This window comes from Bufo bufo, chromosome 6, assembly GCF_905171765.1.
Source record: "Bufo bufo chromosome 6, aBufBuf1.1, whole genome shotgun sequence".
NCBI classification, from domain to species: Eukaryota; Metazoa; Chordata; class Amphibia; order Anura; family Bufonidae; genus Bufo; species Bufo bufo.
Genome location: NC_053394.1, coordinates 385,401,783 through 385,416,020, shown reverse-complemented (window position 1 = coordinate 385,416,020; position 14,238 = coordinate 385,401,783). Strand labels below are relative to the sequence as shown.

The window sequence follows — 14,238 nt, the reverse complement described above, 5'->3', positions numbered from 1 at the left end:
AGCTCTCTTCTAGGACACCACAAGCTCTCGCCCCTCTCACACACATATCAGATGAATGGAGGGTGGCCGGGCCTGCACGGTGAGCTCTGGGTTAGAGACAGCTGCGGGTCCTGGAGGTGGGTCTGACATTGGGGTGATATCCGGGCGATAGAGTTACCCCTTAACATCTCCTGAGCACACACAGAGCCCTGATACCAGCAGATTACATCGCCGGCACTGCTACATGGACATGACAAAGACTCCGCTGTAGTAACTGAACATTACACATACACAGCTCTGCTGCATGGACATGACAAAGACTCCGCTGTAGTAACTGAACATTACACATACACAGCTCTGCTGCATGGACATGACAAAGACTCTGCTGTAGTAACTGAACATTACACATACACGGCTCTGCTGCACACACTGATAGAACTCTTCAGAGGCATATTACACATAAACAGCTTGGTTGTATGCACATACAGCTCAACTACACAGACATTACACGGATACAGCTCATCTATACAAACATTACAGGCTTACAGCTCTGCTACATACAGACTGGAATTACAAACTGCACAGCAGAGCCCTGCACACACAGAGCAGCTAGACCCGGTCATGTGATCTCCATGACTCCGCCCACACATGATCACATGGTCGTGACATCATCACAGGTCCTTTACTTTCTCCCGCAGCACAGACTGGAGCCCGACTCCTCCCACACCTGATCACATGGTCATGACATCACCACAGGTCTTTTACTTCCTCCTGCAGCACAGAGGAGGACACGCTCCATCCAGGTAAGAGGAGCGCTCACCAGCTCCGCACCTGTAAGGCTGTTCAGACCTGCGTTATAGATGCAGCAGGGAGCAGCCTTCAGGACCTTTACACCTTCCCAAACCTCCCAACTGTGTAAACCGACAAAGAGGGACACATTGTGCGGCAGCAAATATTTCCACTCTAGGCCACGCCTCTAACTCCGCCCAAAACATACCTATACTCCGATTCCCAACCAGTCCCCTTAATGCCCCCACATAGTAATTATTCCCCCTGCATGCCACCGCGCAGTATTTATGCCCACATTGCAGCCCCCCAGTAGTATGCCCACAGTGCGGCCCCCCAGTAGTATGCCCACATTGTGCCCCCCAGTAGTATGCCCACAGTGCGGCCCCCCAGTAGTATGCCCACAGTGCGGCCCCCCAGTAGTATGCCCACATTGTGCCCCCCAGTAGTATGCCCACATTGTGCCCCCCAGTAGTATGCCCACATTGTGCCCCCCAGTAGTATGCCCACATTGCGCCCCCCAGTAGTATGCCCACATTGCGCCCCCCCCAGTAGTATGCCCACATTGCGGCCCCCCCAGTAGTATGCCCACAGTGCGGCCCCCCCAGTAGTATACCCACAGTGCGGCCCCCCCAGTAGTATGCCCACAGTGCGGCCCCCCCAGTAGTATGCCCACAGTGCGGCCCCCCAGTAGTATGCCCACAGTGCGGCCCCCCAGTAGTATGCCCACAGTGCGGCCCCCCAGTAGTATGCCCACAGTGCGGCCCCCCAGTAGTATGCCCACAGTGCGGCCCCCCAGTAGTATGCCCACAGTGCGGCCCCCCAGTAGTATGCCCACAGTGCGGCCCCCCAGTAGTATGCCCACAGTGCGGCCCCCCAGTAGTATGCCCACAGTGCGGCCCCCCAGTAGTATGCCCACAGTGCGGCCCCCCAGTAGTATGCCCACAGTGCGGCCCCCCAGTAGTATGCCCACAGTGCGGCCCCCCAGTAGTATGCCCACAGTGCGGCCCCCCAGTAGTATGCCCACAGTGCGGCCCCCCAGTAGTATGCCCACAGTGCGGCCCCCCAGTAGTATGCCCACAGTGCGGCCCCCCAGTAGTATGCCCACAGTGCGGCCCCCCAGTAGTATGCCCACAGTGCGGCCCCCCAGTAGTATGCCCACAGTGCGGCCCCCCAGTAGTATGCCCACAGTGCGGCCCCCCAGTAGTATGCCCACAGTGCGGCCCCCCAGTAGTATGCCCACAGTGCGGCCCCCCAGTAGTATGCCCACAGTGCGGCCCCCCAGTAGTATGCCCACAGTGCGGCCCCCCAGTAGTATGCCCACAGTGCGGCCCCCCAGTAGTATGCCCACAGTGCGGCCCCCCAGTAGTATGCCCACAGTGCGGCCCCCCAGTAGTATGCCCACAGTGCGGCCCCCCAGTAGTATGCCCACAGTGCGGCCCCCCAGTAGTATGCCCACAGTGCGGCCCCCCAGTAGTATGCCCACAGTGCGGCCCCCCAGTAGTATGCCCACAGTGCGGCCCCCCAGTAGTATGCCCACAGTGCGGCCCCCCAGTAGTATGCCCACAGTGCGCCCCCCCCAGTAGTATGCCCACAGTGCGCCCCCCCCAGTAGTATGCCCACAGTGCGCCCCCCCCAGTAGTATGCCCACAGTGCGGCCCCCCCCAGTAGTATGCCCACAGTGCGGCCCCCCAGTAGTATGCCCACAGTGCGGCCCCCCAGTAGTATGCCCACAGTGCGGCCCCCCAGTAGTATGCCCACAGTGCGGCCCCCCAGTAGTATGCCCACAGTGCGGCCCCCCAGTAGTATGCCCACAGTGCGCCCCCCCAGTAGTATGCCCACAGTGCGCCCCCCCCAGTAGTATGCCCACAGTGCGCCCCCCCCAGTAGTATGCCCACAGTGCGCCCCCCCCAGTAGTATGCCCACAGTGCGCCCCCCCCAGTAGTATGCCCACAGTGCGGCCCCCCCAGTAGTATGCCCACAGTGCGGCCCCCCCAGTAGTATGCCCACAGTGCGGCCCACCAGTAGTATTGAATTCCAACGTGTCGGGCTGTCTCAAATCAAGAGCCTCACTGGCATGTTGTTTTTTCTGAAAAGTGCGCCATGGCCGTGTAGGAACGCCTGAAATGGCCACACACCTTCCTGGCCTGCTTGAGGACGTCCTGTAAGCCTGGGTACTTATGCACAAAGCGTTGTATGATCAGATTACACACATGTGCCATGCGTCAACTTGCCCAAATTCAATGCCGCCAACAAATTGCTTCCGTTGTCACATAGCACTTTGCCGATCTCCAGTTGGTGCGGAGTCAGTCACTGATCCACCTGTGCGTTCAGGGCGGACAGGAGTGCTGGTCCGGTGTGACTCTCTGCTTTCAGGCAAGTCAACCCCAAGACGGCGTGACACTATCGTATCCGGGATGTGGAATAGCCCCTGGGGAGCTGGGGGGGTGCAGTTGATGTGGAGCAAGACGCAGCAGCAGAAGAGGACTCAGCCGAGGAGGTTATGGAAGAGGATGGAGTAGGAGGAGTAGAGGAGGTGGCAGCAGGCCTGCCTGCAAGTCGTGGCGGTGTCACCAACTCCTCTGCAGAGCCACGCATTCCATGCTTGGCAGCCGTCAGCAGGTTTACCCAATGCGCAGTGTACGTGATATACCTGCCCTGACCGTGCTTTGCAGACCAGGAATCAGTGGTCAGATGGACCCTTGCCCCAACACTGTGTGCCAGACATGCCATGACTTCCTTTTGCACAATCGAGTACAGGTTGGGGATTGCCTTTTGTGCAAAGAAATTTCGGCCGGCTACCTTCCACTGCGGTGTCCCAATAGCTACAAATTTTTTGAAGGCCTCAGACTCCACCAGCTTGTATGGTAAAAGCTGGCGGGCTAAGAGTTCCGACAAGCCAGCTGTCAGATGCCGGGCAAGGGGGTGACTTTGTGACATTGGCTTCTTACGCTCAAACATTTCCTTGACAGACACCTGACTGTGGGCAGATGAGCAGGAACTGCTCAAGGCGAGAGACGGAGTGGCGGATGGTTGAGAGGGGGCAAGGAGGACAGCAGTGGTTGACGTGGCTGAAGATGCTGGACCAGGAGGAGGATGGCGGCTTTGAGCTTGTGTGCTGCTTGTACTCGTCATCATGTGTTGATCCCATAGGCGTTTGTGATGTGAGATCATGTGCCTTCGCAAAGCAGTTGTACCTAGGTGGGTGTTGGACTTCCCACGACTCAGTTTCTTTTGGCACAGGTTGCAAATGGCATCGCTGTTATCAGAGGCAGACACACAAAAAAATGCCACACTGCTGATCTCTGCAATGACGTCATTCTGGTGGTGGCAACCAGTGCATTTTCTAGGTAAAATTTCTCTCAGGGCGAGTGTCAAAAAAAACTCTCCCCCCCCCCCCCCCCCCCCCATCAAAACTGCTCGATTAAATCATATTAGAAGAGTACTTTCAACCGTCTCACCATATTATTATTTTTTATGCTTAAAGGGGTATTCCCACTACATTAAATAGGCTTTCATTAAATCATTGCCCCCCACTGAACATTTCTTATTATATATGTCATTTAAAAAAACATACCATTCGTCCTAAGAAAGGTCCTTTTCGAACCCTGTGTTTATCCTGGTGTCCCATGGATACGGCCTCATCTCGCCGGCCGCATCCATGTGCTGCTCCTGTGCACCACAGCCTAAGATATCCATCGGCCTCTCCTGTAATACTTGAACGCGCACGTCCACGCATGCGCAGTATATCCAGCGCGTCTGAGATAGAGCTGCGCATGCGCGGGCATCCGAACAGTTCGGGCGAGTCAGCGGAGTGAGTGGACGGAGGTCGGAGGACCGGGATACTATCTCCTAATAGGTAAGCATAATTTCTACTGGCCCACTAATCCACCAACGATTATTGAATGGGGCAATAAAGGGGGTTCATCATGAATTCAAAGGGGGCAATTGTATGGACACTGGGGGCAACTCTATGAATTGTATGGACACTGGGGGCAACTCTATGCTATGTATGGACACTGGGGGCAGCTCTATGAATTGTATGGACACTGGGGGCAACTCTATGCTATGTATGGACACTGGGGGCAGCTCTATGAATTGTATGGACACTGGGGGAAACTCGATGAATTGTATGGACACTGGGGGAAACTCGATGAATTGTATGGACACTGGGGGAAACTCGATGAATTGTATGGACACTGGGGGAAACTCAATGAATTGTATGGACACTGGGGGAAACTCTATGATATGTATGGACACTGGGGGCAACTATATGAATTGTATGGACACTGGGGGCAACTATATGAATTTTATGCACACTGGGGGCAACTATATGAATTTTATGGACATTGGGGGTAACTATATAAAATGGATGCACACTGGGGGCAACTCTATGAATTGTATGGACACTGGGGGCAACTCTATGATATGTATGGACACTGGGGGCAACTCTATGATATGTATGGACACTGGGGGCAACTCTATGATATGTATGGACACTGGGGGCAACTATATGAATTGTAAGGACACTGGGGGCAACTATATAAAATGGATGCACACTGGGGGCAACTATATGAATTGTATGGACACTGGGGGCAACTATATGAAATGGATGCACACTGGGGGCAACTATATGAATTGTATGGACACTGGGGGCAACTATATGAAATAGATGCACACTGGGGGCAACTGAATGTAGCTAATTTCTGCACACAGATTGGCTGACAATATGAGTATGAGGGTCATTGAAAAACCCACTTTATTTTTTGGACACAAAGGGGACACATTTACCTAATATACAGACACAGAGTGGCTGAGAAATTGTATTGTAGGGGCAATGAAAGCCCACAATATTTTTGGGACACAAAGAGGACACATTTACCCAATTTACGGACACAGAGTGTTTGACAAATTGTATTGTAGGGGCAATGAAAGACAACACTATTGTGTTGAACAAAGGGGACACATTTACCTAATTCCGGGACACAGAGGGGTGATAACAATTACAATCGGTGTGGCACAGGGGACAGTAATTTTGACATCAATATAGAATATAGGGACACAGGGGAACACTGTATGATATGGATGGACTCAGGGGACCACTGTATGGGATGTATGGACAAAGGGGACCACTGTATGGGATGTATGGACAAAGGGGACCAGTGTATGGGATGTAGGGACTCACAGGACAACTGTATGGGATGTCGGGACTCAGGGGACCACTGTATAATATGGATGGCCAACGGGGACAAAATTATGCAGTAAAATAGACACTGTGGACTATTCAATTGTATGCAGAGATTTTTGGGACAATTTTATGTATTGTATGCTGTGTGTTAGTACAATGAAAATTGTTTGGTAAATAAAATTTGACATATTTATTGTATTTATCTAATACAGTACCACATAACAGTGATTTCTACTTCGTTTCACGAGTGTCATCAAGGTGTTTCGTGAAACCAATCAACTAACTGACATCGGTTGACCAAAGAATTCTTACGGTTGCCTGCTTTGAAAGGTAAAGGATTATTATTTTTGTAACACCTATTTCTCATGAACCTCTGCGCTCCTCGTTTGTATTGCGATCCTCAATGGTGCATTTAAAAAAGCATGTGCTTAGTTGAGTGCCCATTATACCTCACGGATGTAGAACAATTTCCTTCAATGCTTCCTGAAATCCAGAGATGCAGAACAGAAGCATGTAACAGAACCGTATAGAAGCACTAAGGCCCCTTTCACACGAGCGAGTATTCCGCGCGGGTGCGATGCGGGAGGTGAACGCATTGCACCCGCACTGAATACCGACCCATTCATTTCTATGGGGCTGTGCACACGAGCGGTGATTTTCACGCATCACTTTTGCGTTGCGTGAAAATCGCAGCATGCTCCTCTTTGTGCGTTTTTCACGTAACGCAGGCCCCATAGAAATGAATGGGGTTGCGTGAAAATCACAAGCATCCGCAAGCAAGTGCGGATGCGGTGCTATTTTCACGCACGGTTGCTAGGAGACGATCGGGATGGAGACCCGAACCTTATTATTTTCCCTTATAACATGGTTATAAGGGAAAATAATAGCATTCTGAATACAGAATGCATAGTAAAACAGCGCTGGAGGGGTTAAAAAATAAAAATAAATCATTTAACTCACCTTAATCCACTTGCTCGCGTAGCCGGCATCTCCGTCTGTCTCTTTTACTGTATAAGACCTGTGGAGAGCATTAACTATAGTTCAAGGACCTGGGATGACGTCACTCCGGTCATCACATGGTACGTCACATGATCTTTTACCATGGTGATTCACCATGGTAAAAGATCATGTGACGTACCATGTGATGACCGGAGTGACGTCATCCCAGGTCCTTAAACTATAGTTAATGCTCACCACAGGTCCTATACAGTAAAAGAGTCAGACGGAGATGCCGGGCATCGTGAGCAAGTGGATTAAGGTGAGTTAAATTATTTTTATTTATTTTTTTAACCCCTCCAGCGCTGTTTTACTATGCATTCTGTATTCAGAATGCTATTTTCCCTTATAACCATGTTATAAGGGAAAATAATACTGTTTACAGAACACCGATCCCAAGCCCGAACTTCTGTGAAGAAGTTCGGGTTTGGGTACCAAACACGCGCGATTTTTCTCACGCGAGTGCAAAACGCATTACAATGTTTTGCACTCGCGCGGAAAAATCGCGGGTGTTCCCGCAACGCACCCGCACATTTTTCCGCAACGCCCGTGTGAAAGAGGCCTAAGGAGTGATTCCGTGGGGTTTTGTCCCGTACTTCCGTTCAGCCACAAAGAAAAAATATAAAAATCCTTTTTCATGAATTGACCAATGTTCGTTATGGGTGTAAGATCTGCTGCAGCTGCCAAAATTGTTTGTGTATGATAGCACGCAATTTTCAGGCTGTAGCAAGGCCACGGGACGCATATGGTTGTGTGTAGGGGCCATAATTGATACTACTGAACTTTCATATATTTGACATAAATATGGATAATCAGTATTAGGGCGGCTTCACACGGGCGTAAGGCTCCCGTGCGCGTATTGCGGATCTGCACTATACGTGTAGGGGTCGGTAGCCCTTACGCATCACAGATGTCGACCCATTTAATTGGGCGGCAAATCCTGATATGCGGAACAGAAGGACAAAAGGAACACTACTCAATCACTACGGAGTGCTTTCTTTGGTTCAGTTACGTCCTTCCGTACCGCAAAAAGATAGAGCATCCACAATTTCTTGCTGAATGGAGGGATCGCGGACCCATTCAAATGAATGTGGCTATGATAACCTTGCGGCTTCCACATGCTATGTGCCCTGCGGCCCGCAATTCGCAAGGCACGGGCGACATAGGCCCGTTTGAAGCCGCTTTAGGCTTCATGCACACTATAATTGTGTTTGGTATACATCCGAGCTGTATTTTTTGCATCTTGGCGGCGGAACCATTCACTTCAATAGGGCCACAAAGGATGCGCACAACACTGTTTGTGCTGTCCGCATCCTTTGCTCCATTTCATGTTCATTCGAAAAATGTTAAATTTATATTATTGGCTGTTAAAAATATCAGTATATTGGAATATACAGTCGTGGCCAAAAGTTTTGAGAATTACATAAATATTGGAAATTGGAAAAGTTGCTGCTTAAGTTTTTATAATAGCAATTTGCATATACTCCAGAATGTTATGAAGAATGATCAGATGAATTGCATAGTCCTTCTTTGCCATGAAAATTAACTTAATCCCAAAAAAACCTTTCCACTGGATTTCATTGCTGTCATTAAAGGACCTGCTGAGATCATTTCAGTAATCGTCTTGTTAACTCAGGTGAGAATGTTGACGATCACAAGGCTGGAGATCATTATGTCAGGCTGATTAGGTTAAAATGGCAGACTTGACATGTTAAAAGGAGTCTGATGCTTGGAATCATTGTTCTTCCATTGTTAACCATGGTGACCTGCAAAGAAACGCGTGCAGCCATCATTGCGTTGCATAAAAATGGCTTCACAGGTAAGGATATTGTGGCTACTAAGATTGCACCTCAATCAACAATTTATAGGATCATCAAGAACTTCAAGGAAAGAGGTTCAATTCTTGTTAAGAAGGCTTTAGGGCATCCAAGAAAGTCCAGCAAGCGCCAGGATCGTCTCCTAAAGAGGATTCAGCTGCGGGATCAGAGTGCCACCAGTGCAGAGCTTGCTCAGGAATGGCAGCAGGCAGGTGTGAGCGCATCTGCATGCACAGTGAGGCGAAGACTTTTGGAAGATGGCCTGGTGTCAAGAAGGGCAGCAAAGAAGCCACTTCTCTCCAAAAAAAAAACATCAGGGACAGATTGATCTTCTGCAGAAAGTATGGTGAATGGACTGCTGAGGACTGGGGCAAAGTCATATTCTCCGATGAAGCGTCTTTCCGATTGTTTGGGGCATCTGGAAAAAGGCTTGTGCGGAGAAGAAAAGGTGAGCGCTACGATCAGTCCTGTGTCATGCCAACAGTAAAGCATCCTGAGACCATTCATGTGTGGGGTTGCTTCTCATCCAAGGGAGTGGGCTCACTCACAATTTTGCCCAAAAACACACCCATGAATAAAGAATGGTACCAAAACACCCTCCAACAGCAACTTCTTCCAACAATCCAACAACAGTTTGGTGAAGAACAATGCATTTTCCAGCATGATGGAGCACCGTGCCATAAGCCAAAAGTGATAACTAAGTGGCTCGGGGACCAAAACGTTGACATTTTGGGTCTATGGCCTGGAAACTCCCCAGATCTTAATCCCATTGAGAACTTGTGGTCAATCCTCAAGAGGCGGGTGGACAAACAAAAACCCACTAATCCTGACAAACTCCAAAAAGTGATTATGAAAGAATGGGTAGCTATCAGTCAGGAATTGGCCCAGAAGTTGATTGAAAGCATACCCAGTCGAATTGCAGAGGTCCTGAAAAAGAAGGGCCAACACTGCAAATACTGACTCTTTGCATAAATGTCATGTAATTGTCGATAAAAGCCTTTAAAACGTATGAAGTGCGTGTAATTATATTTCACTACATCACAGAAACAACTGAAACAAAGACCTAAAAGCAGTTTAGCAGCAAACTTTGTGAAAACTAATATTTGTGTCATTCTCAAAACTTTTGGCCACGACTGTATACAGTACAGACCAAAAGTTTGGACACACCTTCTCATTCAAAGAGTTTTCTTTATTTTCATGACTATGAAAATTGTAGATTCACACTGAAGGCATCAAAACTATGAATTAACACATGTGAAATTATATACATAACAAACAAGTGTGAAACAACTGAAAATATGTCATATTCTAGGTTCTTCAAAGAAGCCACCTTTTGCTTTGATTACTCCTTTGCACACTCTTGGCATTCTCTTGATGAGCTTCAAGAGGTAGTCCCCTGAAATGGTTTTCACTTCACAGGTGCCCTGTCAGGTTTAATAAGTGGGATTTCTTGCCTTATAAATGGGGTTGGGACCATCAGTTGCGTTGAGGAGAAGTCAGGTGGATACACAGCTGATAGTCCTACTGAATAGACTGTTAGAATTGGTATTATTACAAGAAAAAAGCAGCTAAGTAAAGAAAAACGAGTGCCCATCATTACTTTAAGAAATTAAGGTCAGTCAGTCAGCCGAAAAATTGGGAAAACTTTGAAAGTAAGGGATATTTGACCATGAAGGAGAGTGATGGGGTGCTGCGCCAGATGACCTGGCCTCCACAGTCACCGGACCTGAACCCAATCGAGATGGTTTGGGGTGAGCTGGACCGCAGAGTGAAGGCAAAAGGGCCAACAAGTGCTAAGCATCTCTGGGAACTCCTTCAAGACTGTTGGAAGACCATTTCAGGGGACTACCTCTTGAAGCTCATCAAGAGAATGCCAAGAGTGTGCAAAGCAGTAATCAAAGCAAAAGGTGACTACTTTGAAGAACCTAGAATATGACATATTTTCAGTTGTTTCACACTTGTTTGTTATGTATATAATTCCACATGTGTTAATTCATAGTTTTGATGCCTTCATAGTCATGAAAATAAAGAAAACTCTTTGAATGAGAAGGTGTGTCCAAACTTTTGGTCTGTACTGTATATATGGCTGTCCGTGCCATTCTGCAAATTGAGGAACACACGGACGACTTCTGTGTTTTGCAGATCTAGAATTTACGCACTGCAAATTGCACAGCAGTAGTGTGTATGTAGCCTTTGTCGAAATACAAATTACCATTGTTTGTATTCGATTTGTCAATTGGTAAATCAAAATCTATGTTTGTGTTTCAATTATGATACAGCTATCTACATGATAGCATACAATAAAACTCCATTCAGACGTCTGAAATTCTGTTCTGCATTTTTAGGAACTGAATAGCGTACATATTTGTTTCTATCATGTGCACCCCCGAAACGGAGTTGCAGACCTGCACTTCCAGTTACGCAGTTCATTTCCAAAAAAAAAACATGTCTTAGGCTACTTTCACACTAGCGTTCTGCTGTCCGCTCGTGAGCTCCGTTTGAAGGGGCTCACGAGCGGAGCAGAACGCTTCCGTCCAGCCCTGATGCAGTCTGAATGGATGCGGATCCGCTCAGACTGCATCAGTCTGGCGGCGTTCAGCCTCCGCACCGCTCGCCTCCGCACGGCCAGGCGGACAGCTGAACGCTGCTTGCAGCGTTCGGATGTCCGCCTGGCCGTGCGGAGGCGTGCGGATCCGTCCAGACTTACAATGTAAGTCAATGGGAACGGATCCGCTTGAAGATGACACCATATGGCTCAATCTTCAAGCGGATCCGTCCCCCATTGACTTTACATTGAAAGTCTGAACGGATCCGCTCAGGCTACTTTCGCACTTAGAAATTTTTCAAAGTTATTAATGCAGACGGATCCGTACTGAACGGAGCCTCCGTCTGCATTAATATGATCGGATCCGTTCAGAACGGATCCGATCAAGCGCTAGTGTGAAAGTAGCCTTACTCTTTACCGCAACTTTGGACAGGAATAGGCATATTCTATGCAGTGTTGGCAATGTGCGGTCTGCAACCTGCGGATAGCACATTACCAATGTCAGTGTTTTGTGGATCCACGGACCCATGGATCGGCTAAATACTTACGGACGTGTGAATGTGGTCTAAGGCCCCATTCACAAGTCTAATTTTTGTTTTAGGTATCCATGGATCAGAAAAACACTGACATTGGCAATGTGCATTACGCAACTTGACGACACTGTGTAGAACATGCCTCCTTCTGTCCGCAATTTTGGACAAACGTAGGTAATGCTCTAATTATTTCGGGTAAAGCAATTACAGACAAGGAATTGCAGGTCCACAACTCCGTCTCCGGGCTGTACATCATGTGGCCTCATACAAAAGAATAGGTCTGCAATTGTTTGCTGCAAAATGCGGAGTACAATTGGGGTCGTGTCAACGGGGCCATAATAGGTCATTTTTTACAACATGAAACAGAGCACTGTCTAAGTAAATTTAGGCATGATAGGATATGTACTTCTGCAAAAGGTATAGGGGCGCACTTTGCCCATCCATTGTCAAGCGGGTATATATGAAATCAATATGCCTTCATTACTTTAACTGATATACATAATCATATTTTGATTAATTGTATAAGAAAATGTACTAAATTTTAATTTTTTTCTTTTTTCCCCGTTATAGATAAATTCAAAAATCAAAAAGCATGCCTTCGTGTATAATAAAGGGTTGTAGAAACACCTGGAGGGACAAAGGGAAAAATATAATCATGCATGTTTTTCCTAAAGATCGTGGGATTATCCGTAAATGGATTGAACAGGCACCGGATCATTTTCCCAATATTGAAGAATGGGTAGAAAAAATATTTGAGTAAAAAAAAATCCATGACAATTACCGATTGTGCTCTAAACACTTAGATTTTTATGCTTACGAAGAAGGTGTTTTACAGAAAAAATTACGTCGAAACGCAATTCCAACCATTTTTCCACCAATAACTGAGACATATGCAGGGACAGTAGAAGAAAGGCAGTCTAGCTCTGAATCATTTACGAGTTCAGTCTCACGATCATCTACGCCTTCTGCAAATATTTCTGATACTCAAGATGAAGCTTTAACAGTGCCCATCTTACAGACTATGCCATCTGTGAAAAGGAGGCCCAAGAAAAGAAAGGTGTCAAATATGCCTCCAATTCAAGTTAGTTCAGATGCAGGAACATCTACTGGTAACATAATATTTACCAGCGAAATGAATTTGCTGGGAAGCACTATACCATTGAATCTTCCGTTGACAGCTACTGTAACTGATATGGATGTACAAATTGCTCCTCCCAGTCAACCTCAAAAAAAGGACAAATCGACCAATACAGATTTGTATTGGTCCAAATATCATAATACATTTATTTTGGATAGAAGTTTGGTGAAAAAAGCCAATATCGGTATACAAACTAAAAAAATAATTTGTCGGCAACGAGGAACACAGTGCCATTTATTGTTGGACACGATCAAATTTTGAAAGACACCCGTCTCTTTATTGAGTAATAGAAAAAAAAAAAAATACCAGAAAAAAAAAAAGACAACAGAAATTGATAAACCTGACTTGGAGGAAACTGAATGTTCTGAAAATGAGGACAGCGAACTCGGTATATTAGAAAAGGTCGAAAAGTCTAACCAATCAGACACTAGCAATAATGAACCCGTCCCTGAATCCATAGACCAATCGCCTGGTATTTTATCTTCGACACCATTGTGTGCTGCAAAACATTCAAAGAGATTAGAAATCACAAATTTGTCACCTTTCAAAAAACCGAATACCAGACTTTGTAATAAAATTCAGCTGGTAAAAGAACAGGATATTGCGCTAGAAGGAGAAGAGGACCCACAGTTTTCTTTGGGTGAACATTCGGAGTCAGAAGGAGAGGAGGATGAAGATTTATCAGCCTATATTGATGACTTGGATGATGAGGTAGAACCACTTGAGGAAATTACTACTGATACTGATCTAATGGAAATTATAAGTGGCGATAGAAAAGATCCTGTTTTAGAGAAAAAATATATTGTGTTTCAAAGTTGTATTGAAAGTTTGGTCTCGATGATACCGTGCCAGTATAGAAAAACCTGTGGTTCTCAAATAACCCATATAAAGATCAGAGAGAAAGGATCATCGATAAACCTTGATGTTAAATGTGTAAGAGGACACATACAACAACTGTGGACCAGTCAGCCAAGAGTCAATAGAATTCCTGCTGGGAACCTTATATTATCTAGTGCTATTGTCCTTAGTGGTAGCCATTTCAACAAAGTAAAAAAAAAATTTCAGCTGATGAACGTGCCTATTATATAAAAAACAACACATTACAGGTACCAGCCAAAATTTATTTTTCCTATGATAAGTGAAGAATGGCAAAACGAACGGAAAAACATAATATCCACACTGGGAAGTATACCAGTATGCTTGGCAGGGGATGGTCAATCGGACAGCCCTGGATTTTCAGCAAAATATTGTATTTA

At 46.8% G+C, this 14,238-nt stretch overlaps 1 long non-coding RNA gene across 1 annotated transcript; it reads left to right on the top strand.

Annotated features, from left to right (window-relative positions):
* Window positions 1–5,965: 5,965 nt before the first annotated feature.
* On the top strand, window positions 5,966–12,611 carry LOC121003597. Its single transcript, XR_005779539.1, has 2 exons — window positions 5,966–6,283; window positions 12,415–12,611. It is a non-coding gene; the product is annotated as an uncharacterized LOC121003597 (long non-coding RNA).
* The last annotated feature ends 1,627 nt before the right edge of the window (window positions 12,612–14,238 follow it).